This window comes from Carettochelys insculpta, chromosome 2, assembly GCF_033958435.1.
Source record: "Carettochelys insculpta isolate YL-2023 chromosome 2, ASM3395843v1, whole genome shotgun sequence".
NCBI classification, from domain to species: Eukaryota; Metazoa; Chordata; order Testudines; family Carettochelyidae; genus Carettochelys; species Carettochelys insculpta.
The window spans coordinates 96,881,565-96,907,754 of record NC_134138.1 but is presented as its reverse complement, the minus strand read 5'-3'; the positions used below and the strand labels follow the sequence as shown (position 1 = coordinate 96,907,754).

At 45.3% G+C, this 26,190-nt stretch overlaps 1 protein-coding gene across 2 annotated transcripts in view; it reads right to left on the bottom strand.

Moving 5' to 3' along the window:
• RALBP1 (ralA binding protein 1) overlaps positions 1-19,775 on the bottom strand; it is a 64,729-nt gene extending 44,954 nt beyond the window's left edge. Inside the window, exon 1 of one of the 2 annotated variants that reach the window (XM_074987443.1) lies at positions 19,595-19,775. The gene's annotated coding sequence lies outside the window, so the exon portion shown is untranslated. The remainder of the gene's footprint in view (positions 1-19,594) is intronic. The other variant, XM_074987444.1, reaches the window with a different exon arrangement.
• Between the last annotated feature and the right edge of the window lie 6,415 nt (positions 19,776-26,190).

Sequence of the window (26,190 nt, the reverse complement as noted above, 5' to 3'; positions counted from 1 at the left end):
AGAACTGCATGCAGTTTTCAAGATGTGGGCACACCATGGATTTAGGTGGAGACTTTTTATTACCTATTCCTTTCCCAAGGGTTCCTAATATGGTGTTATCCTTTTAACTGCACTGCACACTGAACAGATGTTTTCAGGGAACTGACTAGAATGACTTCCAGGATCTTATTCTTGAGTATAACAGCTAATTTTATATGTAGAGTTGGGATCATTTTTTCCCATATGCATTACTTTGCCTCTCTCAATGCTGAATTTCATCTGTCATTTTTTTTCACACAGCTTTGTGAGATTCTTTCGTTCGTCTTCACAATCAACTTTGGAGTTCATTATCCTGAACAATTCTGTATGGTCTATGAATTTTGCCACCTCACTGTTTACCCTTTTTTTTTTCAGACTGCTTATGAATCTGTTGAATAGGACAGAACCCCACTATTTACATGTCCTCATTCTGGCAGCTCTTTTATTCCTAACCTTTATTGCCAATATTTTAACCGGTTATTGATCTCTGAATGGTCTCCATTATCCTATGACAGTCCACCCTGCTTAAGAGCATTTGTTGAGGGACCTCGTTACAGTCTTCCTGAAAATCCAAGTATAGTACACTGTATTGACTGGATCACCAACGTCCACAAGCTTGTTAACTCCCTCAAAGAATTTTAATAAACTGATGAGGCATAATATGCCTTTAAAAAAGCAGGGTTGATCTTTCCCCCAACATACCATGTTTACCTAGATGTCTGATAATCTGATACTATTGTTTCAACCAATTTGCCTGGTACTGAAATTAGGCTCACTAATTTGTAATTACCAGGATCACCTCTGTAGACGTTTTAAAAAAATAGGTGTTACATTAGCTTCCTTCCAGTCATGAGGTACAGAAACTAATTTAAGCAAAAGGTTACATATCACAGTCAATATTTCTCCAATTTCACATCTGACGACATTCAGAACTCTTGGCTGAATACCATCCAGACCTGGTGGCTTGTAACTGTTTATCCATTTGTTCCATAATCTCCTCTACTGACTCCTCATGTGTACCCCCACTCTCACTATTCTGGGATTATCTGCACTTCTGACCTCTTGATTATAATCTCAGATCAGCCAATTCAGTGTGACACTTACACCATAATCTGTTTGTCTGTGTTGAGAGTCTGGGAGCTTGAACTTGGACTGAATCAGTACGTACAATTCCATCCTCAGGGAGTGACACACCTCTGGAATTATTTACCCACCCTGGAATATGAATCAATTCCCTCCACAGCCTGATTTTAGTTGTGGAGAGAAGCTCGATAACCTTCCCTTCCCCCCTAAAATACAGCCTCTAGCTCACAAAGATACATATGAGACACACAAGGTGGATACATAAAGTTGATTTAATAAAAGATATTATTTCATCCACTTTGTGTCCCTAGTATCCTGGGACCGACAATGCAAACAAAAGATATATGGTAACCTTACATGTCTGAACTTCCAAAAAAACAGGACACCCCACGAGGTAGTGTATGTGTATCAGTATCTACCAACTCACGTATATAGCATATATAGTACATATAATACATTAGTACAACATGAGTTGGTAAATACTGATACACATACGCTCCCTTTTGGGGTGTCCTCTATTTTGAAAGTTCAAATTCGGTAACCCTAATGTAGTGTTTATAGATATAAAACGGTATCACTAATCCCAGCACCTACAGCATCTACAACACCCCAACGCAATACTTTCTTGAAGATGTCATGCTTCCAAGGTCTCACATCTGTCATTCACAGCTTATCATTAATCATATATAATACAAAATGTTAATACCTATAATGCATGGATGTTGCAAGGCTTAATTAAGCCTTGCAAAATGTTCATGAAAACATACAAGCCTGGGCATAGTATCTATTCATCAACCCTTATTACGATATTTTACTTGCTCATCAAAAAGTGACTTCCACCAGGCAACCAGAATTTTTCTTATGCGGATTAAATTAATAAAAGCACTTTAATTGCCTATATGAAGACTACTGTAAAAATTCAAATTAATTGTTTAAATGAGCCATATTCTAAGTATAGATATATGACTTGTTATCAAATGCCTGTACCTTGCATGAAAATAGATGACCAAACCCCACAGGTAAGTAAAAAACCTGAAGACCTGGGAGTTGGGTTGGAAATGGGAGGGATCATGGGCTATAATAGCACAGAAAAAAGAGGAACTAGGCAAATCAATATCTTAGATGCCTTTATACAATGTCAAGAAATATGGATAATAAGAAGGAAGAACTTGAAATCCTAATAAACACAACTATGATATAATTGGTATCACAGAAACTACGTGGGATAATACACAAGATTGGAATATTGATATAGAAAGATACAAACTTACTCAAGAAGGATAGTCAGGGTAAACAGGGAGGAGGTGTTTTCTTATATATCAAAAATGTGCACACATGAACTGAGGTGGAGATGGATGCAGGAGACAGATATGTTGAGAGTCTCTGGGCTAAGTTAAAAGGGGTAAAAAAACAAGGGTTATGTTGTAATAGGAGTCTAGTAGAGACCACCTAGCCAGGCAGAAGAGGTGGATGAGACTCTCTCTAAACAATTAACAAAATTATCCAAAACACAGGACTTGGTGGTGTTGGGGGACTGCAACTATCCAGACATGTGTTGGGAAACTAACACAGTGGGGCACAGAATATTCAGGAAGTTTTGGACTGCATGGATGACAATATTTTATTTCAGAAGGTGGAAAAAGCTACTGGGAGGAAGCAGTTCTAGATTTGATTTTAACAAATAGGGAGAAACTCACTGAAAATTTGAAAGTGAAAGGTAGCTTGAGAAAAAGTGACCATGACATCATAGAGTTCACTATTGCTTGGAATCAAGAAAGGGAGAACAGCAAAACAGAGACAATGGATTTCAGGAAAGCAAATGTTGGTAAACTCAGAGAGCTGGAAAGTAAGGTTCCATGGGAAGCAAGATTCAGAGAAAAAAACAACTGAGGAGAGTTGGCAGTTTTTCAAAGGGACATTATTAAGGCCCAAAAGCAAACTACACTGCTGCATAGGAAAGCTAAAAAGTATGGTAAAAGACCACCTTGGCTTAGCCAGGAGATCTTGCATGATCTCAAGATCAAAAACGAGTCGTATAAAAAGTGGAAAGTAGAAGAAATTACAAAAGATCTATTTAAGTAAAAAATGCATGTATGCAGGGCCAAGATTAGAAAGGCCAAATCACAGAATGAGCTCAAATTAGCTAGAAACATAAAGGGTAACAAGAAGTCATTCTATAAACATATTAAAAACAAGAGAAAGACCAAGGACAAGGTAGGCCCTCTACTCATTGAGGAGGCAGAAACAATGTCAGGAAACTTGGAAATGGCAGAGGTGCTTAATGACTTCTTTGTTTCAGTCTTCACCAAGCAGGCTGATGCAGAAATGCCTAACATAATGCATGCTAGTGGGAAGGGGGTAGGTTTAGAGGATAAAATACATAAAGAACAAGTTAAAAATTACTTAGAAAAATTAGATGTCTTCAAGTCACCAGGGCCTGATGAAATGTATCCTAGATTTCTCAAGGTGCTGACAGAGTAGGTTTCTGAAACTTAAGCTATCATCTTTGAAAAGTCCTGGAAGTTGGAAGAGATTGCAGAAGACTAGAAAAGGGCAAACATATTGCCCATCTATAAAAAGGGAAAAAAGAACAACCCAGGAAACTACAGACCAGTCAGTTTAACTTCTGGGCCAGGAAAGGCAAGGGGGCAAATAATTAAGGAATTCATCAACATCTGGGAGGCGTTGCAACTGCTTTGAAGGATAGGTTCATAATTCACAATGATCTAGACAAACTGGGGAAATGGTCTGAGGTAAACAAGATTATGTTTAATAAGGACAAATACAAAGTACTCCACTTAGGAAGACACAATGAGAAGCGACTGTCTAGGAAGGAGTACTGCTGAAAGGGACTTAGGGGTCACAGTGGACCACAAGCTAAATATGAGTCAACAGCGTGATGCTGTTGCCAAAAAAGCAAACATGATTCTGGAATGCATTCACAAGAGTGTTGTGAGCAAGACATGAGAAATAATTCTTCTGCTCTACTCAGCACTCATTAGGCCTCTGTTGGAACAGTGTGTCCAGTTCTGGGCACCACATTTCAAGAAAGATGTGAAGAAATTGGAAAAGGTCCAGAGAAGAGCAACAAGAATGGTTAAAGGTCTAGAGAACATGAGCTATGAGGGAAGACTGAAAGAACTGGGCTTGTTTAGTTTAGAAAAGAGTAGACAGAGTGGAAATGAAAGTGGTTTTAAGTACCTCAAAGAGGGTTACAAGGAGGAGGGAGAAAAATTGTTCTCCTGGGCCTCTGAGGATAGGACAAGGAGCAATGGGTTTGAACTGCAGCAAGGGAGGTTTAGATTAGACATTAGGAAAAACTTTCTAACTCTCAGGGTAGTTAAACACTGGAATAAGTGACCTAGGGAGGTTGTGAAATCTCCATTGCTGGAAATATTTAAGAGCATGTTAGACAGACACCTATCGGGGATGATCTAGATGGTGTTTGGTCCTGCCAAGAAGGCAGGGAACTGGACTCAATGATCTCTTGCAGTCTGTTCTAGTTCTAGTGTTCTGTGATTCTACGATACTATGGCATGCCATCAAAACAAAAAAGCAGTGAAGTAGCACTTTAAAGACTAACAAAATAATGTATTAAGGTGACCTTTCATGGGACAGACCCAGCCCCGCCAGACTGCAGCCACACCAGAACAGACTCAACATTCAAGGCACAGCAAACCAAAGGCAATCAAGGCTAACAAATCAGAAAAAAAAATTATCAAGGTGAGCAAATCAGAGAGCAGAGGGGCGGGGTGGGGTGGGGGAGTCAAGAACTAGACCAAGCCAAGCATACAAAAGAGCGCCTACACTGACCCAGAAAATTCGCATCCCAATTCAAACCACGATAGTATCTAGACTAGCATGGCTTTCTCTCTGTTACTGTGTCATGCCAGTAGATGTAGTCATTTAACACTAGTGAAGGCATAAAGGGGATCTGAAACTCTCGCAAGGACACAAGAAACAAGGTCTGGTACAAAGAGATTCTGGAAGTAAAAGCCTTAGCCACAGCCACATTTGGACTGAAAGTTTTGGCTGAAGAACGTTTGTTTGTTGTTTGAGATCCAATAAAATGAAACAACAGAAAGGGAATAGACTGACATTATATAGCACACGTGCACGCGCGCACACACTTTAGAAGCAGGCGTTACATTTTATTTAACAAATATTTACACTGAACACACTGAGAACACTCTACAAAACATCAGCATAATTCCTGTCCCAGAAACCAATTCTACAGACAATACAATTTACATTTGTCCTACAGCAATGGTCAGCAATTTGCAGGCTACATGAGGTTTGTTGGGATAAGCCACCGGTGGGATACGAGACAAACTGTTTATCTTGTACCTGCAAGTACGGCTGCCCACAGCTCCCATTGGCTGTGATTCACTATTCCTGGCCAATAGGAGTTGTGACAAGCAATGAAGGCTGCAGGACACCTGCGGACACAAGGCAAACAACTTGTCTGGTGGCCTGCCAGCATCTTACCTTGACAAACCACATGAGGCCTGCAAGTTGCACAGCACTGTTCTACAGGCTGCAGACTTACAGACTCACAAAACAGTCCCACACAAGGCTCAAATGAAAGACTAGCAGTTTAGAGTTCTGTGGTTTCATAGAACCTGTGAATATCAGTCTGAAATTAAAACTTCACCATATTTTTCCTAGAATCAACTTTGAGGTTCACACCACCACATAATGCTGATATACTTTACATCTTCAAAGTGCCTCCTCAGAGCACCCTTTCTGGTTAAGTAATTATTATTTCCATTTTTAATGTTGGGGGGAAAAAACATCAAAACGAGCCAAACAGATTCAGAAGTTACAAGACTTGCCCAAAGCCACACTCAGAATCAAACTCTGAGCCAGTGCTGGAACTCATGAGTTTCCCCTGCCTCACTCATTCTATTTTATCTGTGCAATTATGGTGATTACCCAACTGAAAAACAGTTCTATAATACTCTGTGACTAGACCACAGATAAACTGGAAAACAAACAGCCTGAGAAACAAGAGAGCTCATGCTTAAAGGATGGAATTGCACTAAAACTGTTAAATCAGTTCTTGCAAACAGATATATTAACCAAAATATGTAAATTGCTTTACTGCTGTAATTACAGTCTGACAGAATAAGGTGTATTGTCCAATTAAAACACACAAGTAGCGAATACTGAACACGTTGAGATATATCATATAGTCTAAGTTGCAGAATTATGAACTGTATTCCTGCCAAGCTTACCACAGAAAAATTACAGCAGACTCCTGACTTGTGCGGAGTTTGCATTCTTGCGCAACCCCACATAAGTAAATGTTTGCATAACTCGGGGGGACCCAGGAACCTGACCAGTGCAGAAGCTGACAGGAGTGGCGAGAGTCAGGCCGCTGCTCCTGAGAGGAGCAGTTTCACAGCTCCTCTTAGGGATGACAGCCTGACTCTTGACTGCCACCACTGACAGGAGCTGGGAAACTGACCAGCACAGCAGTGCCGGCCAGTTGCCCCGCTCTTGTGAGTGGCAGGGAGCTGACACCTGGCTCCCAGATGCCCACCACTCACAGGAGCTGGGAATCTGACCAGCGCTGCTGCACTGGTCAGTTTCCCAGATCCTGTCAGCGGCAGCAGCCAAAAGTCAGGCTCCAGCTTCCCATCACTCTGAGTCGCATTAACCCAAGATTCACACAACTTGAGTGCATGTATCTCAGGATTCTACTGTACTAGTAACTAAACTGTTGCAACCTCTGTGTTTTTAAGAGAAAGAAGGAAAGTGTGCTAACAGAATAGAATTTTTGGATTTTCCACCTGCTGCAAACAAGCAGGCTATAAAACAGTTTCTGTAATTTTTGGACAGGCTGGATGCTTCATGACTGTTTCCCAGAGAATGATAATGTATATCTTTGTATTGTGCTGATTTATCTTTGATTAATAAACTGACTGAAAATGGGTTATGACACATTTTATCAGTGAAAGAATATAACTCATTAGTATCACTTGTCTTGTCTACATCCAAAAGCAGTACAACTAACTATACTGGTAGACTTGAAGCAGGTGGGAGAATCCCTCAGCATGGACAGCTATATTGATATAAACATGCCTAAATCACTATAGGTTATTCTCCTTTCCATATGGGAATAAGCTATCTTAGTAAAAGGCATATTATACTGGCCCAAGTACCAGGATTGTACCAATATAATTACCAGTTAAAAAAGTTACACCACTGGCAGTTAGAATAGAAAAAACTGCGTAAACCAGATCTGTATGACATATATTTGACTATACTGTAGATGTGTCTGAAGTCTGAACTGAAAACATTTTAACTTTTTGAAAACTTAACATTAAAGACTAAAAGCACTAGTTAAAAACAAGTACAGGGTGGATAAACAGTTTAACTCAATTTTGTCCTGCAAATGCCCTTGCTATTCCATTTCTAGGCTACTTTTCTGAAGAGACCAAATCTTATCACATTCTGAGTTGTTCTTGAGATATAGCATTTCACATTACTATAAATTTTTGCAAGACATCCAATTTCCCCTCCTATGTGACCAGCCAGGATCAGATTGTTACATTAAGCAACTAAGTACACAGTTAAGAACTCACTGACCTGTCTATTCCTCATCCTTCAAATTCCATTTCATTTCCTCCAACAACTTTGTAAAGCATTTTAGAACATTCTTGTGAACAAGCCAAATAAACCTTATGATCAAGAAGTGTTTGAGTTGCTTTGTGAATTGAGGGCACAATACAGCCAGATTTCAGGATTAAACATTTTAAGACAAGAGCCACTTGCTCCTTGTGAAAGAACTTCTCAGTTAAGATTAGTTTGAAGGTAGAATAGTAACAACACGAAGCACATTTTGTACAGAATTTATAGAGGTTAAAATACCTAATGAACAGGAAACGTAAAAATCATTGAAGTATTCACCGCATTTCTAAAATGCCCTGTTTCACTTTATTATATTTGAAGTGGACTATATGTATACTTATATCATCTCCCCAATTGCTATTATATTTCAAGCCTATCAATAAAACCCCATCAATTAATAAAACCTCCAAAGCATCCTTAAACTAACTTTTGAACACAATATGAAGTACAAGTTTAATACTGAAAACTAAGCTTGAGTGGCCAAGTGAAATATTAAAAAAACCAAAAAGATCAGGGTAAGTGCAGATGGAATAGTCCCCTTCATGAAAAATACATATAGCTTTTTATACTCTGAGCATTAGCACTACACTCACTTGTTTCCAGCAAGTGACAGAGCTGTATGTTCACGATATTAAATATTGTGAAAGTCAGATTATTAAAAACTCAGTAAAATATAACCTTTACCAATATAACGAATGCCTTAGTCACATAAGTATTCATTAATTACAATTATATTACATTATAATTCCACAATGCATCATGGTATCCGTCCATAATTAAGTAATTATAAAATTCCATAGTTATTTGTAGCATCTTTTCAAGTGTTCAGACTAGTTCGTTTTCACTGATTTAGAGAAAACACACACTACATTTTAAGAACTTTCACAGAACACCCGCCGTAAAAATATTCATCACTACCAGCCAAACGGGAGACGTTCACAGCTGGGATGTTTACATTTTGGAGTTAAATCCTTCACTCCATGTATTTTGTACTTCACTCCATGTATCCTGATCAGCAACATATATTAGCAACCTTGTGTCTGGCCTTCTGTGAGTCTGTTTGTTCAAAAACTCCTCTTAAGCAGTAACAGCTAGGACCACCAACATTGTTATGTATGGGATGTTCCTGGAATTCAGGGTGCATAAAAGTCAATGATTTAAAAAAAGATATTATTTAAAAAAAAAATAAAATATCCGATTTATCTTACCACAAACATACTACACATACAATTACAGTTTCATAACCAATGAATTAATAGCTGTAGTCTGTACAGTCTTACTACTAGCTCATGCTTCTCTAAAGTTCTGGGCTTTCAATTGCTGTTTCTCAGTAGACTAAAAAGTAACACGTGCAAAGAAAGACAAAAGCTGGATAGGATTGTTTTTGTTCTGTGCTTAGATGATGATGGACATTGGCCAAGCACAGCAGAGGAGTTAGTTAAGACATTCTCTTCAAGACAGGGAGACAATAGAGAGAGGAAAGGACAGAGGCACCATAGAAAGGAACTGTGGAGTGGACTGAACTGGACGGAAAAAGGGAAGGCATTATTCACCACACACACTGCTTCCTATATTCCCCCACAAAAAAACTGTCATGGATTCTGGGTATAGAGGCCACATCTACATGGCCCCAGTCTTCAGCCCTGTTGCTGGCAGAGCTATGCTAAGCATTCATTCCATGGATAAAAAAGAACAACGTGTCAAGTGTAAGCAGTGCACAAAGACGATGCAGGGCCTAGATGCAAGAATTAAACATCATAAGGAAAACTGCTTATTGGGAGAAAATTATGTGGATGACGATGTGGATGAGTGGATCAACTGGTAAAAAAAACTTGAAGAATGATTCACTGCGAAGTGAATTATTTAAGACTCTATGCCTTTTAGTACAAGTGTGATTTGACAAGGAAATTCCCAAGCTGCTTCCTGTGTTGGATGCTGCTTTAATAAAAAAAAAAGTTAGTTTAGCTAATCCTTATGGCTTGTTTAATTTGTTAACTAGGTTTAGAACCTATGACTCAAGTACACAATACGGAAAGGAAGAGAACTCTAGAGTTGCCAGTTGCCACAGTCATTTTAATATATCCCTTATTGTGAAACATCATGGCCACAGACCATAATGGGGATGCCATCAGTCTATTCCCTATTTATGGCCCGTGAGTTCAATGGGACTTACACCAAAATTAAGTGCATTCTCAGAACAGTCTTAGCTTTTTTGGTAACTTGATTTAAATCAGTGAAATTTGGGGGGTGATTTTAATCACCTTGATTTACAATTAATCCACCCCACTGGAATTCAACTGTTTCTCATAAAATGGAAAGGGAGGAATCTGGTAGAAGGGATGGTTATACTCCAGAATGACCACAGGGGGCAGTGAAGGGCCAGAGACAGGGACCAGAACAGATACTGTGCCACTGGGCCAGTAGGAGCAGCCATGGAAAAAACAACAGCTATCTACTATATATTTCAGAGAGTTAGTCTGTCCACCAGCCAAGGGACACTCATCCCTCCCCAGCTGCACCCACTGCTGCAGCCATGAACAGGTGTTTCCAACCTGGGCCAAAGCAGCTGAAGTGAGAGAGAACTGGGGTCCTCTCTCCCTAGAGCAGCCAGCATCTAAATCCCTCATCTCCAGCCCCAGCTCAGAACAATAATTTAAATGAAGAAAAAGAAAACTTGTGTTAAGGACCATACCAATACTGGGTAAATTTTCTAGTACAGGGGTTAGCAACATTTCCAAAATGGAGTGCTAAACTCTAAAATCTGACCTTTTGACCTCTCTGTATGGTCTGAGTGCCAACGATACTTTTTAAAATCACTAACAGTCCTACTTACAACAGCTTCATTAATTAATAAATAAATAAAGATCCAGAGCTTTTCTGTTTAGGTGGTGGTTGGTAGCCTTAGCTGGTCTTTTCTTAATCCATAGGCAGCATGGCTTTGAGCAGGCATGGAGGAAGAGGGGCAGGGCTGAGCTCCCACCTGGCGTGCCAATGAAAATCTGCTCACATGCCACTGACCCCTGTTCTAGTACATCAATTTATGTTTCAGTGTAACATGTGGGAAGCGGGTTTTGTTTCTGCCTTTTACTTTTTAAGTGCTGCAACAAGATTAATACACAAACATACAGTTGGAATTCTTAAGGTACTGATCACCCCAACAATCAAGTTAATTTGAAGACAATTTGATACTGACTTGAAAATCCATTCCATGACTAGAGATAAGTTAAAGAGATATTTGTAAGGGTGTCTTTTTAAAAAAAAAACACTATTGTTTTCATTTTAAAATTTAGATTGGATTTTAAATGGAGCCGATTCTTTACATTGTTAATTCATGTGAAGTGCAGGCAACATTTGACATTGACATCCACCATGTTGGTGGCATTATTCTCATATAGTTCATTTTTCCAACTCACTCCTCATTCCTGTCGTAAAACTGTAATCCATCCGCAATGTTCCTTTTTGCAGACTAACATTATCCTTGCCAGAGCCACTATTTATGTAAGCAGGTTGGACACCTGCTGCAACTCAGATGCAAAGCAAGAAATCATTGTACACTAACCTAAAACATTCCATATACAAATGACTATGCAGCGTACCTATAGGAGCAAAATATTACTTTAAACTCTAGGAGATGACATGGCAATTAGTAACAAATAAAGGTAACCACAAAAAGTACTTAGTAACATTTCCTCTTTGCACAAGGGCCATGTCTACACTAGCTAGTAATTTTGAAATTAATTTCGAAGTTCAGCCCTATTTTGAAATATAGTGCAGAGTGTCTAGAGACATAATGTGCTATTTCAAAACTGGGATCAAAGTACGGGGCCCAATTTCAAAGCCGTTATTCAATTTCCATCCTGAGTAGATGCTCCCCGGCCCCCTATTTTGAAATAGCAGGTCCACCATGGCAGTGGCCAGCAGGAGCATGGAAATGCTTTGGCCAGCCCAGGCGGGGCTCTATGGACCCTTCCTGCCACATGCCAGGTAGCAGCTATCTACCAACCCCAGGCAGGAAGTTAGGAGGCCACAAGCTCCCTGCAGCATGCCCTCTCCCCAACACCACTGGAGCAAGAGCGAGCCTGAGCTGGCCATGTCCGGCAGTGAGGACCCCAGTGCCTCCCAGGAGACCCCCAGTGAGTCCAGTCACGGGCCCCCAAGACACCAGGCAGCAGAAGCAGAGACCAGGCTCCTTCTGGCTGGAGGATGAACTGAAAAACCTCCTCTCCTTGTGGGAAGAAGAGGAGGTCCTACTATAGACGAGGATCTGGCGACAGAACACTGACACGTTCATGTGGCTGGCCAGTGGCCTCACCACCCAGGGACACGCCAGCAGGAGTGGGGAGCATGTCTGCTCCAAAGCCAAGGAGCTCCACCAGGCCTACTGCCATGCGAGGGATGCCAGCAGCTGATTGGGGCATGGCTCACATGGTGCCTCCACTACGAGAAGCTCCACTAAAACTGAAGAGGGACCAGAGGTGGGCAGTGGAGAAGGAGCTGGGACCTTTGGGGGACACCACCCCTGCCCAAGGGACCAGGGGACCAACTGGGGGGAGCGATGACAAGGGTTCCAGCAATGGGACCTTCATCATCGCCCTCCCCACTGAGTCATCCAGCCAGGACCCCTCCAGCTGGGCTTCCGCCGACTGCCTGAAAGTACAAGCAGGTAGGCAATGGGCATTCGGGATGCCCCAGGGCCTGGGGAAGGGTACCCCACCTCCACCATGGTCAGCAGGGGGCCACGTGCCCAGCTGACACACATTCATGCGGCCCTGCATAGCCCCACAGTGCACTCGCCCAGGGAGGGTGTGGGGGAGGACACACCAAAGCCAGTGCCAGCCGCACCACGCGGGGACCCTCCTGCACCCAGTATCCCATGGGGCCTTCAGACCACCGGACAATGGGGGGCAGGTGGAATGGAAGCCCTGGCTCACAGGGTCAGGATGCACAACTGAGGGGCTGTCCCCTCATCCCCTTCTGTTTCCACAGACCTGCTGCCCAAGGCCCACCTGTGACCAGCCCTCAGCCGGCAAGGGCCAGGAGGCCGGCACCGCACTCAGTGCTGCATGCCTGTGGAGTTGGCACCGGGCTGGACACTGCCTTCAGAGTGGGGAGAAGGACGCAGCCGTCCACATGGCCCTTTGGGGCCATGACGGGTGTACTGCGGGACAGGCAGGTAATGGAGCGGGAGGTTTGGGTGCTGGTGGCAGACAGCCTGGAAACCCTCACTCAGACTCTTGCCACCCACCGCACCCCCACACCCTCGCCAGCACGCCCTGTGCCCACCCCCCACAAAGTGCCGACTTCAGGCCCTGACCCCACATGCCCTGCCACCCACTGCCTGCCTGTCACAGGCCGAGTGGCTGGTGGCCAGAGTCACCCAGGGCCAGCAGGCACCCCCCCTCATTCTTCCATCCCTGCCCATATCCCCCGCTGACCCCAACGACGCTGCACCCCTCCCAGATCCCTACCTCCCTGTTGTCCTGGCCCCATTGCAGCCTCAACGGGGTCCCTGGACATGGGGTGGTAGTGGCTCCTGCAGCCATCACAATTCCCAGCCCACCATCCCGCTGGAAGAGACAGCCCCCTGCACCCTCCCTCACCCCATCACCCTCCCCCAAGGCACCCCAGGATCTCTGTTGGACATAGTTCCCCCCTTGTAAATAGTTTCAAACTCTTGCTTATGTTTCTTTATCTCTAAAGTTTATTGTCTAAATAAACATTTCATGTTGCACCCCTAACCCCATGTCCCTTGTGTGGTGAGGGAGGGGTGTGTGGTGGGGTGGGTGGCTGGTAAGGTAACTGCATGCCCCAAGCGTAAACCTCCCACAAGGCCCCCGACCCACACCCTATCCCTTTGCACCTGGTGGCACAGGACAGCAGGCGGCTGCTTGTACTCAGCAGCAGTCTTGGTAGCCCAGCCCTGGACAAAGGGCTCCCATTTGCTCTCCACAATATTGTGGAGAGTGTAACAGGCCACGGCCAGCACGTTTGAGAGGCCAACCTCCAGCCCTCGTAAGGAAGTATCTAAATCGCCCCTTCAGCCACCCAAACACCCTCTCCACGGCATTCCTGTTTCAAACAGCCCTGGGATGGATCAGTACATCTGGTATAGGGCCTCATGAGCCATGGGTGCAGGGGGTAAGGAGCAATGGCCACAATGCAGGGGGCACTGGTGATGTCTTCCACCGGGAGCTCTAGAGGGGGGAGGTAGGTCCCCTCCTGCATTCTGTGCCCAACCCATGAGTTCCTGAACACCCAGGCTTCATGGGCCCAGTCGGACCATTCCACGCACACATCTATGAACCTGCCGGTGGAGTCGAGGAGGGCCTGGAGGACCACTGAGTGGTACCCCTTTCTATTTATGAAGGCACCTGCACTATGGCCTGGGACACTGATGGCAACGTACGCACCATCCAATGCACCAAAACAGCTGTGGAATCCCAGGTCTGCGAAGCCGGACAAGGTGACATCCAGGCCCCCTACAGTGACCACCTGGCGACGAAGAAGGGTGTTGATTGCCCAGACGATCTGCACGGGGTACAGGACAGATGCGGCCATGAGTGTGTGGCCTGGTGGTACCCAGCCCTGTGCAGGGCCCCCTTGCAAGAAGCCCTACCCCTCGTGGGTGAGTGTCCCTGGCCTGGCTTACCTCCATCAGGACAGCCCAATGGTGGCCTTGCCCACCCTGAACTGATGTCCAGGGTGGCCAGCGGTGGCTGTCTGGGGTGGCCAGCTTCCAGAGAGCAATGGCTATCTTCTTGGGCAGGGGGAAATGTGGGCCGCATGCTGGTGTCCTGGTGCTGAAAGGCTGGGGTGAACAAGTGGCACAGCTCCTCAAAGGTCTGATAGGTCATTCGGAAGTTTTGTAGCCTCCAGTCATCATCCCTCTCTCCCAGCATGAGGCGGTCCCACCAGTCGGTGCTGGTGGGAAACCCCCAGTCTCACCCGCTCACTGGGGTGGGGTGCAGCAACTGCCCCGGCAGAGGGCCTGCAGGAGAGAGCCTACGCAGGTGGCCCTGCGCTGCTGCTAGAGGACAGCCACCAGCAGTGCAGCCAGCAGGCTGGCCATGGCCTGGAGGAGATCCCCCTTGGGGAGCTGCTAAAGCTCCATAAGGGTCTCCACAATGGCTCTGGTCTGTGCAAAGGGCGTGCTGTGCTGCGTACAGCCTGGCAGCCCTGAACACATGCAGGGGGTGTGTGTTGGGAGGGGCCCTTTAAAGGAGCAGCTGGCTGCAGGCCCTAGAAGGGCCTGTCAGCCATGCAACCTGTGTCCACTCCATTTTCTGGTCTTTTAGTTCCAAATAGTGGTGATGGGTGTGTAGATGCTTCCTTTCAAAGTGGTGGGCCATTACTTCGAAGTAGCAGATGGTGATTTTGATCCGCTTTGAGTGTGTGAACATGTAATTTTCAAAGTCCGCTATTTCAAAGTCAAACTTCGAACTAGGCTCCTTCGAAATTAGGGTGTAGCGTAGACACAGCTAAACTATACAAAAATTAATTTCAGTTTAGTAATCTTAGACGTTTCTTGCAACAGCAGGTAAGCAAATTCCGAAACAGAATGCTATTTTAAACATGAATCTGTCCTTTCAATGAAAGTTTTAGGAGATCATGAGATGCTAAACACTGGGATCTGAAAGGAAGAAATACCAAACCTCTAAAGGAAAATAATCGGATAAGTAGATTTTGCAAGAATATCTAATATAGTTGAAACATATCTAAACAGTACCTTACAGGGATTAGTGCATCTGGTGCTTAAATCAGGGATAATCAACTATTTTTGTTCGGATCCAAATGTCTTACTAAAGGTATAATTAAAGTCCAGACTCCAGAGAAAATAACAGAAAAGTAACAATAATGATAATAAATAAGTAGAAAGATTTTGCAGTCCTTAAAAGGCAACTGTCAGTTGAGATTTAGCCCATAGTCTGCCTAGTGAATATGCCTGCCATAAATTAATACCCAATGTTCCCTCTAATCTCTTCCATCCATGTGCACAATACATTTTTATATGCACTGAGGCACATGTGAATGTGCACAACCAGCTGTGCACTGTGGGTGCTCCGCTAATCTGTTGGACACCATTCCTCTCTCCTGGGCGGCCTTTCAAGTGCACAATTTACAGGAAACACTGCATGACCAGTGTTCTCTGTAAGCTTAGAGCTTGGGTAGCCATCCAGGAAACATTCTGGTGCCACCCAGCTGAGCAGCAGAGTGCCCATGATCAACCACAGTGGGCATCATGTGTTGCTATTGGTGGTGCACATCAGTACATTCCTTGGTGCGCATAAAATTTATTCCACACATGAACAGAAAAAATGAGGGAACACTGAGCATGACTCTCCCAATTTTCCTTTTTACACATAATTGATCATTTTCAGACCAAGCAAAAACTCAAAAGTTTAATTCATGACCATAAATGGAATAGTATTCTGAAGGCCCAACAACTGCTAAAATAATAAAGGATTAAAACTGTATTAAACAATACAGCCTATGCTAAATCTCCATTAAAATTAAATTTAATGGGATAATCAAAACACAGAAATAAAGCTAAACTTACCACTCAATCTTCCTACAACAACAAGAAGTCCTGTGGCACCTTACAGACTAACAGATATTTTGGAGCATAAGCTTTCGTGGGCAAAGACCTGCTTCATCAGTCTTCCCGGTAACTTATCTCTACAAATTCACATAGCTCTGAAACATTGAGAACAGGTGTGTCCAAATAAACTGTGATGGGAGTCTTGAGTGAAAAAACTGCAGTTTACACAAAGCTCACTCAACCACAGGTTGAATTTCTGTAATCTGGATTCCCCTCAATCAGCAACACTCATGGTCCGGCATTGCCAGTGAGCCTATAGGTGCTCTGGGGCTGGAGCACTTAGGAAAAAAACAGCAGGCTGGGGTCAGTAGCATTACCGGAACAGGAAAGAACAGAGCCCTTGGAGCTGACACAGCAGAGGCCTTGATGGCTGATGGCTAAGAGCAGGGAGGCAAGCACTGACCTCCCCTTGTCCAGCAAATTCCCTGGTTTCGGAATGGTCAGATCCTGAGGGTGCTAGACCAGGGAGTTTCAACCTGTATTGGAATAAGTATTTATTATTTGAACATTGACACTGATTACACGTTGCCAGATTTTATGGAATGAGAAATGCAACCAATTATTTTAAAGTAGTAATATCTTAAATATTGATCTGCTTAGCCGGGCAAGTATTTTTACTTGGCGGACTACCATTAATTTTGCTAAGACCAATACAAATATATAACAAACAGAACTGAATTAGGGTAGTGCCTACAAGCTCCAACTCATATCAGAGTCACAATGGCTACGTCTACACGCGCCCCAAACTTCGAAATGGCCATGCAAATGGCCATTTTGAAGTTTACTAATGAAGCGCTGAAATGCATATTCAGCGCTTATTAGCATGGGGGCTGCCAAGGTGCTTCGAAATTGACGCGCTTTGCCGCCGCGTGGTGCGTCCAGACGGGGCTCCTTTTTGAAAGGACCCCGCCTACTTCGAAGTCCCCTTATTCCCATGAGCTGATGGGAATAAGAGGACTTCGAAGTAGGCGGGGTCCTTTCGAAAAGGAGGCGCGTCAATTTCGAAGTGCCTTGGCAGCCTGCATGCTAATGAAGCGCTGAATATGCATTTCAGCGCTTCATTAGTAAACTTCGAAATGGCCATTTGCATGGCCATTTCGAAGTTTAGGGCACGTGTAGACACGGCCAATGTGTTAAATGCAGCACAAACATACACACCAAAAACTTTGCATCCAAAAGTTGTACTGCTTTAGCTACATTGCTACAGTTAGAGCAGTGTAACTTATATACTATGGACCCAATCAGTTCAATATTAAGGTACTTTATACAAGTTTAGCTATTTCCGTACATGAAAGGAAGTAAGTCATAATGATAAAAGGCATCTTTATAACAAGATAAGTATCCACATTAGGGGCATACTCGTTGAACCAGTTGTTTAAAAACATTAATATCCCATCCCTAGCTGAAAGTTATAACAGCAAAAACAAACAAACAAAAAACAAAAAGAAAAGCCCACATCCTACATTTAGAGGAAGCCAGCCTCAGTAATCTGACAATCTAAATGGATAAATCAAAGTTGATGGAAAGGACATTTTGTTATTCCTGTTTTACAGATGGGGAACCATGGCAGAAAGAGATTGTTATTTGTTCATGTGACACAGGAAAACTGTGGCAGAATTGGAAGCTGAACACAAATCCACAATACATTGACATACTTTTGAACCAAATATCTGAAATGTGCATTTTTTTCCAACATACGATTTCTCTCATGTCGCTCCAAACGCTTGAAAGGCTCACTGTAAAAATGTGAAAGGCTACCCTTCTTTTGCTGTGATGCCTACAGAAAGCATGATAATGGTTAGGCTGCTGGGTGCACAGACTATAGCCAGCTATGCTGACCAATACTGTCTCATTGTTTATCTGAACTTCCCCATTAGTCTATCTGTACAGTAGTTTAATTATATGCCCCCAATATGTTTTCTCTGGTCTCAGATTGTAAGCTTCTTGGAGCAAAAAGTCTATTTTTGTTATGTTTATACAGCACCTAGCACAATGAGGTCCTGGTCTGTAACTCTGGCCTCTAAGCACTAATAATATACAAATTGGTATTATGTAGTATTACTAAATTAGAAGTCAATATAAACATTTCAAAAGTTGAACTGCATCATATAATAAAGACTGCATCCACACCCATATGATAAAGATCCCAAAATATTTTTGTAAAAGTAGAGACTGGTTTCCACTGTACTGATAATTTCACAGCCCAGTTATTCTGTACTATACTACATGCCACCCGACTGCCACCTTCAAGTTCATCAACTTTAGTGATGCTGTATGTATACTGTTTGAAGTCGAATGAAAGGTACTACACGTCACCCTTTGTCTTTACTCTGTGTGAGCAGGTCCCCTCTGTTCCATTGCGTCCAGAGCCATCTCCCACAAAAAGAGGATGGTTAGTGCAGAAGGCAGAACATTCTTAGCAAAGCAATCACAACTCGCTGAGTGCCTCAGAATGACCGCAAACCTCAGTGCGCCTAGAACAAGATGTTCTTTGCCCTAATGCACCGGCACCTTGTGTTCTTCTGCCTCTTTCCCGATATTTTACTTTTAACAGATAAGCACTTTGGGACAGAGCCTATTTACACAGAAACCTTGCACAGGTGTAACAGCAAATCACTGTCAATATCTGATACTGGGCACACAGCACGCTGGGCTCTTGCCAAACACACCAGTACAATAGGAAAAGGATGATGGAGCTTTTATGAGTGATCTTCAACTTCGTGGAAATAAAGGGGAAGTGCGTGAGGGGGGGGGGAGGAGGGGGAACCAGGGCAGTAGCACGTAGCTCCACAGTCATCCCCTTTGGCGCTTTCTGAGCAGCACAGGTCTCCCACGGGTTTCGCACCACAGCACGCAAGCCGTGGGGAGTTCGGGCGGGCGCAACCAGCTGGCCCCCGCCCCCCGGGAGGCGCGAGGCTCAGCGTGGCAGATGGAGGCAGGTGCAAAACCCCGCTGCGCCCCCCGTGCGCGCGCCGGGCTGGGGCAAGGGGATGCCCGTGTCACTAGTGAGCGCGCCGGGATGCCCAGGAGACACCACAGGCCCGGGAGCGGGTGACGACGGGCTCGGGCGGGCCGCTCCAGGGCGGCGCTGGGGAGGCTGGGGGAAGGGGGTCCCGGCGCTGCCCATCCCCCCGAGGGCCGCACTCTAGCCCCCCCAGCCCGGAAGTCACTCCCCCGACGCCGCACACTGCGAAATGGGGGCGGGGCGGGGCGGGGCGGGGCGGGGCGGGCCCCCCCCCACGCGACCCCAGCACTGACCCCGGGTTTCCGCTTGCCTGCAGGGCAACTCGGCTCCGCCTCGGCCTCACGCGTGCCCCGCCTCGCGCCCCATGCCGCCTCCGCCGCCGGTTGACAAGGACGGCTACGGATTCGTGAATGCCGCGAGCCTGCCGATGCGCATGCGCCGCCGCCAGCTTCCCTTCGACTGCCCCAGGCAGCGGTAGGAGGAGACTGCGCAAGCGCCTAGGAAAGGCATTCCCCCCCCAGCCCCAAGAAGGAGGGGGTGGAGTTGCCCATGAGTCTCGCGGGCGGGGTGCCGGTGAGTACGCGTGCGCACGGCTGGAGGCCCTCCAAGGGCCTGGGGTACGCCCGCGCGGGGCATGCAGGGATTTGTAGTTCCAGAGGCCGGCACAGCAGGAGGGTGGATGCCGGTGCCGGTGCCGGTGCCGGCGCGCGGAACGCCTCGTGTCCTGCCCAGGTGCTCTGGGGTCAACCCGTAAGCGCTCCCCGCCCTCCGCCTTCACAGCCCCCGGCCGTCCCGGCTCTGGGCACGGTGCCGGGGGTGTGCGTGGGTTGTGGCTTCAGCCCGGTCGCTCCCCTCTGTGCTGGTAGCGGGGGTGCCTGGAAATGGGGGAGCCCGGGGGGTCGGTGATCCAATCCGGGGGACGGGGTGGCAGGGATCAAGGGATGCCCCGGAATTGCAGCCCCCTGAATACGGCAACTTCTCGCGCCGGCGGCGTGGCCGGGTGTCCGTGCATCGGTGCGCAAAGGCAGCGATCCAAGCATCACACCGGACCCGGCTGCGTAGGGAAATGCGTCTTGGCACAGCTGCCTACACACAGCGCCAGCTCTCTGTTCAGTTCACTGCCGATTCGTGCAGATACAGGAGCCAAGACCTCTTCTTTCTACTGACAAAGGGAGGCGTTTGAAAGCAGTAACAGGTATCTTTTTGTCTGACCCTCTTCCGGAGTGCAAGAGCTTTCTTCCTGTTGGGGCAAGGAAGTATAGCTCTTACTACTTGCCTGATCTCGCCCACAGAGGGAAGTTCCCCACCTTTCCCTCACCGTTTAGGGAGTCTTAGGACATGGAGGTCACTGTACTTTTAAAATTCACTAACGTTCTCAGTGTTTCTCAGAAAGTGGATGTGACCTTTCAGTGCAATGACCCCCAACACACAATTACATTGTTAGTCTGTACATCACAACCATTAACACAGGTTTGCATTAGTTGCCATCCTAGTGGAGGACTCATGCAAGTGTGGTCATCTTTCTGTAGCAGATCTCTTCCTTTGTCTTAACAAAATTATACAATGCAAGTAGAGTAGCTTATCTGCTAGAAAATCTCATTTTGAAATATTGTGCTGCCCATAGAGAGAGGAGTGCCATGGGTCTCTCTTTGCTAGCGTAGTGGTGGGGGCAAGGAGAACCTTTTGCAGCTGGGTGGTGCTGCAGAGAGTTTTCACCTTCCCTAACTCTTCCCACCCCAGTACCTATCCATGAGTCCATTCCAACAAAGAAATGCAGAAGAAAACAGCATCCCCACTAAATCGCCAAAGTCCAACCATTGCAGCAGTGCATTGTGGGAACCTATCCCACAGTTGCCTCAGTCCTGTGGCATTCTGGGATTTTTTGCTGGTTCATTATGGGAAAAAAATGCCCCGCAACTGGTTGTGGGTGTGTGATGTCATCTTTCCCGACTGAAAACAAACAGCCATTTTTCAGACATCTCTTTCCCAGATGAGAGAAATTGTTTGAAACATCCACGCTACAGACCTTTTAACAAAATGTGTCCTGAGAGCACCCACTGTCATCTTCCCAGACTGCACTGCCCTCTTTCCCCTCCTGTTGAAAGCAAGCAGCCATTTCAGAGGGAATGAAGGAAACATAGGGAATTCCAGGGGAAAGAAAACCAAACAGGTGGTGGTGTTCAGAAGCTAAGCATCCTTCACAAATGTGGTCTGGGAGCACTCAGCTGACTGTGCCATGTCAACAGGTACCTCAACTAGTTCCCCCCATCCATGAAAATACAGGAAACAGGCCACTGCTGAGACTGTGGCTTTCCCGAGCCACACGCTTTGGGAAGGGAGAGCCTTGGAGCAGGGCCTGGGGGCCTTGTGTGCCTAGGCAGGATGCCAAGCCCCAAAAATAGGTCTGGTGGGGGGCAGCCCCCCCCAACTGAACTCAGGGGTCAGCTGAGGCTCCTGATGACATGGTGCAGTCACCTGGTTTCTTATTAGCATTTTTTGCCCCCCTGGCACTTGCTGAGCCCCCAGAAAATGTGAAGCATGGAAGCCTTCACCCAACACATGCCAGGACATGCTGCTGTCTGGAAGCATGCTCTGAACGGCACAGCTAGCATGTGGTGTGGTGGGGCAGCCACTAGCCCTATGGTGCCTGTGGGGGAGGGAGGCTGCCCGGTAGAAATGTGCAGCGCAGAAAATAAGTTTCTCAGCCTCTCCTGCTAAATCTTGTGCAGGGAGGAAGCCTCCATGCAGAGCAGGACATGCTGCTGCCTGCAATCACGACCCACAGCCCAGCCACCACGTTGTGTGGTGGGGCTCAGGGGCTGGCCTGCCACGTGAAATACAATCCTGTTTCTCCTGAGGGCTCCATCCTGGAGCTTTCTAAGCTGGGTAGATGTGGTCATTATGCTGATCATAAAGAAATGAATTCCAAATTGCCGGGCTTCCTGTTTCCTACTTTCTGCACACTTGGAAAGCAGGGGAGGTGAAAGTGGACAGAATGTATACATTCTGGGCATTGTGGGACACCTCTGGTGGCCAATAAAATCAATTTGAAGAAACACTGTTTCCACACGAGCATTATTCAGACCTTTTACATTTGAACTTGGCATCATGCCGCATCAGATAGTTGATGCAAGAATGTCAACCTTCGCACTCCTTAAAATTGACCTAGTGGTATTTGCAGTGCAGACAGTCACACTGTAAAATCGAGCAAAGCATCTTAAAATAGACTTTATGCTATAGTGTAGACATGGTCTTAGGTAAAGATGGAAATTGTTACATGATACAAATTGAACAAGCCTGCACCTAGGAGCTCAACAACATATCTGCTCTTCTGAACATATTTTTAATATAAAAATTTAGTATTTTCTATAGTTAAACTGTAACTAAGTCATGCTAAATATATCTTAAAAATATTACTAGAGCGGAAAGTACCACAAATGTGTTTTGGCTTCTGCTTTTGCCCAGAAAGAATCTAGGAATCTTTGCCCTTTCATAGAATACTAGAGAACAAAAAATAATTTGGCTGTCAGTTGAGCATGTGCTCAGTGCCAGGAAATGCATCTTCCATCTCAAAGCCTACTTTATGTGCCCCTAAATACATTTTTGTACTCTGCCTCTTTTTGACCGAGTGTTTCTGGGTATGTTAAACACCTGCGTACCTTGAATCTTTTTCAGGGTTCTAATCAACAAGGGAATTGGCTTCAGTAAGTAGAATTCAGATTCATTTCCACAGCCTTCAAGCATCATCCTCGAGCTATTGGACACATTAATACAGTGGCAATTTGCCACCTGCTTCAGTTATTCACTTGAGATTCAGTACTCCTTGATTGTTACAGAATGGATTCTTTATGCAACTTTCTGTGGTAACGTAAGGGTCCTCCACAGGAATTTGTGTGTCTCTATTCAGTGGAAAATACAAAAGGGAGGGTTGTAAACACTCTAATTAGTGTTCATGGGCACAGAGGTATTGTCCTACAGTGTATCTCCTAACTAAGGAACTCCCACACATTCCTTTAGAAGAAAATTCTAATATCAAAGACTTCAGTATTACAAGCAATATTTTTGTCATACAAGGACTCTAACCCAGCTGGCAACAGGAGGTACCTAAGGTTTCTTCACTACCCCCCGTACTTCTTTTAGATCAGTGTTTCCCAAATGGTGCTCCGCAGAACCAGGGCGTGAAAATAAGGATTCTGTGAGAAAATTCCATTACAATAACATTTTTATAATTAAAAAAAATTAAGCATTTATGAATTTTATTTAAAGCAATTTTCATTTGTGTTTGCCACAGTAAGTATCCCTGTGTAATGCCAGCTTAGCCAGCAAGTGGGGATGATGATGATGTCACTACTCAGCACTGTGTGCACGGTCAGTCATATACCACCTGTTATATACCACTCCCCATACGCTCAGGGTGCGTGGATCACGTGCATGACTGAAGTTGTTGAGTTCTTGTATTTAAAAATGTAACTGTGACAAATATAAATTGACTGTGATTGGGGTCAGCAACCTGCGTGCCCAAAGCTGCATGTGGCCCTTTAAGGAGTAATTTGCAGCTCCTGATGCTGCCACTGCTGGCTCCTCTGTAGCTCCCAGCCCTGCCGCCACCAAAACAGTAGAACTACATTTAATTGGTTTAACAGCTGGCAGGGCAGTGTGAGGGCTCCTGCTGTTAAACCAACTGAATTTAGTTCCATTATTGCAGCAGCAGCAGGGCAGAGAGCCGCAAAGAGCCCCTCACTCGCAAACCAGTGCATTCGCAATGGGAGCAGGGAAAGAGGTGTCAACGGCTATCCAGAAAGGCATCCAGAAGGGTCCTGTGGTTCCTGCGTTGTCTTTGCCTTTCATTGACTGTGACTGGCCTCCCACATTGCCATAGGGCGGCCAGTGAAATCAGGCCCGCGGGACTAGAGTTGGAGACACAGCAGGGGCTAAGGTAGGTTCATCCACCACATTAGGTGAGGTAACGAGAGGTGCTAACTCAGGCAGAGTTAGGCTGGGGGCCTCTTTGGGTGGTGGGCTTAGTCCTGGGGGCCGGTTTGGGGCTGAGGCAGGTTTATCCTGGTGATACTATGTTGTAATATGTATATAATGCATACGAGCTTTTGATCTTTATTTTTTTGTACACATTAAATGTGGTTTTTGTTTTTAAATATGGGTTGTTAAACTAAATGTTGATCTCATAACCTTGTTTACCATTTGTTTATTATTCTCCTAGCTTATTTGTGGTCTACTCTTTAAGCTCCATATATCATAGAATCATAGACCGCTAGGACTGGAAGGGACCTTGAGAAGTCATCAAGTCCAGTTCCCTGCCCTCATGGCAGGATCAAGGACCATATATCACTTAATAGGGGTTCCACAAAGGGTTTAAAAGGGTTCTATGGCCAAAGAAAATTGGGAAACACTGTTTTAGATGACTGCTTGTATGGATCCCTATTCTTAGATGATATTCCCCAGAATGCTCAACTTCCAAGAATGGGGATTCATACAGGCCCATGTCAACATAAGCCCACAGTCATCTCATTGTCTATCTAAATGCAGAATGAAACTTTTCCCATTTCTAAGAAGGGCAAATGGGGTGAAAGCATGTAACACTGCACTGTGCACTAGCTTCTAGTTCACTGTCATGTGAAATTCGCTGTATCAATTTCTACCTCTGTAAAGCTCTAAGTGGCCTGGCTCCTAATTATTTCAAAATAATCTCTCACCCTCCTCAATACATTTACTGTTGGCTGTCTCAAGGAGGGAGCTCCTGGGAAGTGAGGTAAGCAGGCCCTCACTCTGGAATTCAATCTTACTGCTACAGCTGAGTCTCAGAAGTATAATAAATAATGGGCTGGAGTTTTGGAAAGGGTGTGTTTAGAGAAACCGAAGAAAGCACAGCTGTATAAATTAAGAATACTGCATTCATTCCCTCTCCTGCCAGCTTGAACACTACTTCAGGAAAGGCAGTTGTTTTGTTTAGGAATCATGAACACTGTTTCATCGAAGATTTTAAGTACACGGGCTATGTCTACACTAGCACACTACGTCGAAGGGCTGGTGCCGTCAATGTTCAATGTCAAAGTAGTGATGGAGAACGTTGAAAGGAGCCACCCCGGAAGGAAGTGCGTAGCGTCCACACACACACAAGCGCTCCCTGTTGCAATAAGGGGCCAGCAAAGCCCCAAGCCGCTCCCTTAAAGGGCCCCTCCCAGACATACTCAGCCTGCACAGCATGAGATCCACAGAGCCGACAACCGGTTGCAGACCCCATGCACGCAGCATGGACCCCCAGCTGCAGCAGCAGCAGCCAGAAGCCCTGGACTAAGGGCTGCTGCATGCAGTGGCCACAGAGTCCTGCAGGGGCTGGACAGAGCATTTTCCAACCCCTCAGCTGATGGACGCCATGGAGGACCCCACTGTTTTGACGTAGCGGGACGCGGATCGTCTACACATGCCCTGCTTCGACGTTGAACATTGAAGTAGGGCACTATTCCCATCTTCAGATACGAATAACAATTTTTGGCATCTCGCCGCCTAACGTCGATTTCAACGTCGAAATAGCTCACGGCACGTGTAGACGCATCATGTACTATTTCAATGTTGTGCCAGCTACTTCGAAGTAGTCAGCTAGTGTAGACAAACCCATGCTGAACTGACAGACTAGACCAGTTCTGGAGAAGCCAGTCCAGTCACTGAGCAAACCGGTTTATTGAAAGAGTGACAGAAAATCTAGTTGTCCCATGAAGAGTTATTGTGGTAAATCTGAAGACTGTATTCTACCATTAAGGTACACAACATGGATTTTAGTTCTCTTTTAATTGAAAATCTCAATGAAACATTCAGTTATGGCATTGTTACCAACACCACCATACTAAAAAGGAGAAAGAAGCTGATAGAGGAA